General features: G+C 44.8%; 1 long non-coding RNA gene across 1 annotated transcript in view; it reads right to left on the bottom strand.

Annotated features, from left to right (window-relative positions):
- Positions 1–5,242, bottom strand: part of LOC121667244 — a 99,656-nt gene extending 94,414 nt beyond the window's left edge. The window contains exon 1 of the long non-coding RNA XR_006016980.1: positions 3,499–5,242. This is a non-coding gene — a long non-coding RNA (uncharacterized LOC121667244). The remainder of the gene's footprint in view (positions 1–3,498) is intronic.
- Between the last annotated feature and the right edge of the window lie 399 nt (positions 5,243–5,641).

The raw sequence follows: 5,641 nt of genomic DNA on the forward strand, positions 1-5,641 counted from the left end.
AGCTGTGTGGCAGTCCATGGCTGGTTTGAGCTGTGTGGCAGTCCATGGCTGGTTTGAGCTGTGTGGCAGTCCATGGCTGGTTTAGCTGTGTGACAGTCCATGGCTGGGTTTAGCTGTGTGGCACTCCATGGCTGGTTTAGCTGTGTGGCAGTCCATGGCTGGGTTTAGCTCTGTGGCAGTCCATGGCTAGGTTTAGCTGCCTGCAGCTTGGGGACAGTTCCCCCAGCAGCGACCCAGAGTCCGTGCCATGGCGTTGGGAAAGGGGGCAGGGAAGGGCCAGGGCCCAAAGACCCCCCCACCTTCCAGCAGTCAAGCTCAAACGAAAGGCAATTCCCGCCTTTCCACGCGGTTTAAACATGGAAATTGTGGGAAGCGTCATTAATCTAAAAGACTGTCCATCAACTCAGGTTCAACCCACTACACAATACTGATCAGCTTTCCAAAACACTGCTTGTGTCTGAGTGCTGAGAAACCTGAGAAATGGGTGAGAATCACCACACTATACACCCGGCTCTGCTGCCCCATATTATTTATTTACCATTGCCTGGTGATAAACTGCAGCTGTGCTTAAAATGGGTCAAGAAAAGTTTTATGTTTGGTTCTCATTCCAACTCCCACAGCAAGTAAAACATCACAGGTTGATAAAGTCTAAAACACAAATTGTCTAACACACAGCGCTGTATCAGCTACTGAGAAGAAATGAACTCTATTCCAGCTGAAGCCAGGATGGATGCATTTCTCTCTGGAAGACAACACTGCTTCTTATACATCATAGGCCAAAACAAGTAAATGAACATGCTGAAAATATTGGAAGTGCAGCATTTAGGAGAAGATTGCTACAGACAGTCCATGTTAGCTTGCAGACAAGCCTGACAGGCCAGGGAACACTGCTTTTGGCTGTTTTGCCCCTGCTGTCAGCCCTCTGTTCCACCAGGGGTGGGCAGGGCCATGCAGCCCCTGCCAGGCACACAGTGACAGGGCCAGTGCTCCAGCTCTCTTGCTCCATGGCTGATTTAGAAGCTGAAGACTCTGAGTCCAGTCCCAGCTACCTCACAGCTGCAGGGAGCCTTCAGGAGAGCCAGCCTCAGCTGTTTAACCCAACCTGACAAGTTCCAAAGGATGATTTATTTCCTGTCTGGGACATGATATCATTTTGTTAATGGCCTGGAAGTCAACAGTCCTCTATATCTGACAATGAGTAAGTGCTCTGTGATTTGAATTCAAAATTGGCATCATAGAAACCATATTAAAGTTATGGTTTCTGCCTTATGATCCATTTCCCCACCCATACCAACATGTCCAAAAATGAAATTCCAACAGACCAGAGCTCGTTCACAACTAATATATCCTTTTTTTCTTTGATTTAGGCTGTGGTTTGGAATTGTTGATTTCCACTTTTTTTCCCCTCCTGCTTGTTTTGTTTCCACCTCTTTCTGTTAGATTTGGTAGTATTACCTCAAGTCCTGCTGCTTTCTGGCACGGATGCAGCACAGCTCCTTCCAGCCCCAAGAGTGAGACTGTCACCTGCTACTGAGGAACTTTGTTCAGAGGGACAACTTCCATGTTACCTTTACTACGGGAACAAAGAAAACAGTCATCTGAAACTAATTTCCCTATAGGAATGCTCAAGGCAGTGCTGTGGGACAGCAACATGAACTAACCCACACCACCCCTCTCTGCTTGGCATGCCCAGCCCAGGTTAGTTTCAGCAGATCCAGAAAGCTTGTGAGAGACATTGTTTCTGTGCCACAATTTTCTTTTTGCATGGTTCCACGGTGGTCCTGACATATTTTACTGCATATCTGCAAATATCAGAAACCTTCCCTCTCCTCCTGGATTTACAGCGTGCAGTAAGTGAGGCCCAGGCAGCACAGGGTTGTGTTTAATGCTGGGGGAGCTGCCTCAGGGATGTGTTTAACTGTGGGGGGTGATTGTCTCTTGCTGGTAGGGGCTAAAAATATGGTTGGATTTGTTATTTGCTGGGTTTCAAGGAGCACTTTGATTTATATCAGCAAAACTTGTAATATCACTGAAATACTTATGGAATGAACAGTTGGAGCCTGCTCACACCAGACTCAGCAGCAGGCCTTGCTTTCTGCACTGGCTATTCCCTCAGGATTGCTCAGAGGGCACAAGCAGGCTTCATTAAAGATACGTGATTTTTTCAACTGGGCTTTCACATTACTTCTTCAAAAGGCACAGGAACTCTCAGATTTAGAAGCAAAAAATATAGAAAAAGTAAGTGCAGGAGGAATCCAGACCTCCTCAATGCAGGGTGCTCTAAGGTCAGGTTAGTCAGCTGAGCTTGCTCTTAGGATAACCTATTTCAGTATTTCACCACTGTCATGACCAATTTTTCTTCCCTGATAACTAATGAGAATTTCCCTTGCTGTAATTTGTCTCTGATGCCTTTCTTTCTTTCCTTAAACAGCTCCAGGAAGATGTTGGTTCTGTCCTTTGTACACTCTCCCTGCCATTACATTGCAAAATGATCTTTTCACAGTTGAGCCCATAGCAAGGCAGACTGAAAGAACCCACAGTGCCACTTCCATCTTTAGGGCGTGGCTGCCATCCCATCACCATCTTGCCTCTCATGTATCTCCTTTCCACTGCACACGTAGGCAAGGCCTGGTCCTTTTGACAGCTCAGACAACCTCAGGTCTAACCAGCAGAGCTACAACAATACATGACCTACCTTACATTGCAAAAACATTGTGATTTCACAATTAATAACTGCATTAAACATTAAGTGAGAAAATAGACAGTCATGGACATGCCCTGCTAGAAACAGCCTCTCTGCCACAGTAACAAGTAGAAAAACAGAGCAATAAAGACCCCTTCTGGCTTCACTCTGGTGCAGTGACAAGTGTATTAGCTGTTCTCACAATCTTTGTTATTGCAATAATAAATACGGACCTGAAAATAAGAAAGAAAAAGAAATCCGCTTGGCTCAGAGACTACTTCTTGGCAATCAATACACTCTGAATAACCTACAAAATTGTGGTCTAGAAGAGGTAGTCAAGTCTCACTGTCCATCTTCCTTTAAGCACCAGTGTTCATAATGGCCCCTCATTTAGAAGTGTTCATTTCCATCACTGCTGGAGCTCAGCTCCATTCTCTTTCCCCAAAAAAGAAGAAAGAGTGAACAGACTGAGGCAGCCTTTGACTACACACTTTCACTTACCAGGCAGCTCTTAACCTTGCCTCTCTGAAGTCTCCTCTAAGCTGATTTGCAAAGATCCAGGGGTACAGAAAATGGGGCAAAACCTGCAGAATTACTCGGAGACTTGCTAATAGAGTTCAGTAAGGAGAAAAAAAGCTTCACAGATCTCTTTTTTTTTTTTTTTTAACCTGGTAAATTGGTATAAGGAAGAGTTCTTTCTATGCAAGTCAGTGTAACCGGATCGTGCACTCTCATTCTTCAAGCCTGACTCAGGATATTAAGACAGAAAAGCACATACCCCAGAATATTTCAGAATAAAACCCAGGGAGATTTACCTTTTATAAACATGCATCCAGAAGTCTTTTGTTGGAGAAAGTGTTGTTTCTGTGGAGAAAAAATGACCCCTACTCCAGGATGTGCTCACTATCAAAACAAGGAGATGCAAATGTCTAAAACAGTCAGCACTGTCAGCACCACAGATTAAGATGTGCACTAAACCTTCACACAAACCATGAGACAAGGCTTGTGAATGCTGTTTCATACTGCCTAGAAACAGTGCTCTCTGGTTTTATATATTGTGCTTCTAACTTCTTCAGAGTGCTTTCCTGTACAACATATTAGGCTGGAAGAGATTCAAACATGCTGAGGGTCGCTCCCTTCCACACTGTCACATGGCACGTGAACCTTCAGCTCCACAAGCTCACATCTTCTGGGGCACTCCTTCCAATCCTTCAGAGATAGCTCTGGGTGCAGATTTCTCATCTCTTTTGGCAGTACCTCCCACACAGTCCCATTACCAAAGCTGTGAAAGCAGCTTTAAACTCCCACACAAAGCTCTCCAGCAAACCCAGAACTGCCCTGCAGAGCTCCTCACCAGGATCATCACCCTGCAGCAGGAGTCAGAAAGCCAACCTCAGGCACAGAGCAGGCTCACAGCCAGAAGTACCTCACAAAGCACAGAGGCTGGATGTGTGTTAGATGTCCACGTGTCCATGGGAGCAGAAAGCTGCTGCAAGGAAGGCACAACAAAGAAATGCTGGAGAGTCAGCTCAAGGCAAGGAAAGAGAGTATTTTTAGAAGCTTCCAACAAAAGCTGCAGACAAACAGAACTCCCTTGTGCCTCCTGTGGCCGCTGGGATGTTAAGTGACTGTTCTCTCCCCCTTCTGAAGGAGTGTGGGCGTCTGTGGACAACGAGTGCTCATTAACATCGATTCATTAACTTAGAATTAAGGGCATTGTTTATCACAGCAGCATAAATGCCACAGACTGAGAGACGCTGTGCATTAGGCAGCAATTTCACTGATCAGAAAGATAGGTTTAAACTGCGAACAGCTGTCCATGAAGGGATTGGCACAGGTGATAGATCAGCATGTGGACCCAGGCCTCGTGCAGCAAAACACATTCATCAGTGACCCAGGCTCAGTTCAGAACCACTTAAGGTAGGAATCTCAAGGTGGCAAGTTGGGTGTGTCACAGTCCTAATCCTCTAAAGCAGCTAATCCACAGTTAAGATTTAAATTCAGGGGAATGGTCCAAAATGCTGCTAAGGCTTTTATGGAGTTGGCAGCTTTTCACGATCTAAAACAATCAGCAAGCCTGCATCCCTGAGCATAATTTGGTCAATTTGGTTTGTGGAAACAAAACTCGGGGAAAGTAGGGAGCGCTGGCTGAGGGCTGGTGAAACACATCTGGAAAAGGGAAAGTAGACCCATGCATCTGAAGCCATTCTCAGTGCTGTCAGCCCTGAGACTCAGTTCAGCCATGCCAACAGCATGCTAAAAGCATGAAACTGCTAAAAGCACAGAAACAGGTACCTCCCAGACTGGAGAACAACCAATCTGTGCCATAGTCAGTACCTTGAGCCAAATGCAGGACTAGAAGCAGATGGGCAAATGGGAAACATATGTATACACAGTTCACACAGAGTAAGGTACACCCAGTTGTTCTACAGGGTGATGCAGTGAGAGTGGCAGAGTTGTAAAGCCCCATCTTCTTGTTTGGTTGGATGCTCAGCTCTGAGTCCCTCAAGGTGAATAGCAATTTCTTCTTGTGAATGAAAGAGCATATCATCAGCTTGCTGTTAAGGGGTGATTAACAGAATATTGAAATTAACATTTCTCCTTCTGACCCTTTAACCTTTTTCAGTTATATTACTTTGACACAGCATTAAATCTCTATCTTATTTGTACCCACCATCAAGCTTGTAAAAGCTAAAACCAGCAGCAACACATTTTATCTTTGAAGGAATGTGCATGGTTGAAAGACTAAAGAAAGCTGCTATCTCCTGTCTTATCATTCTTTATACAAGTTCTCTTTATGATTTCAAAATGGCAAGAAATATGCAATGAAATTCAGTGATAAAATATCTGAAAATGTCTGAAATACTGGTAGTAACTAAAGTGCTTCAGCATCCTCCTCCTTTAAATATCCTCATCTGTGAGGGGATATAACATCTTACTTCCACTGAATTCTGTGAA

Source organism: Corvus kubaryi, unplaced genomic scaffold, assembly GCF_017639235.1.
Source record: "Corvus kubaryi isolate FWS band 111438036 unplaced genomic scaffold, C.kubaryi_AGA036_p1.0 37357, whole genome shotgun sequence".
NCBI lineage: Eukaryota > Metazoa > Chordata > Aves > Passeriformes > Corvidae > Corvus > Corvus kubaryi.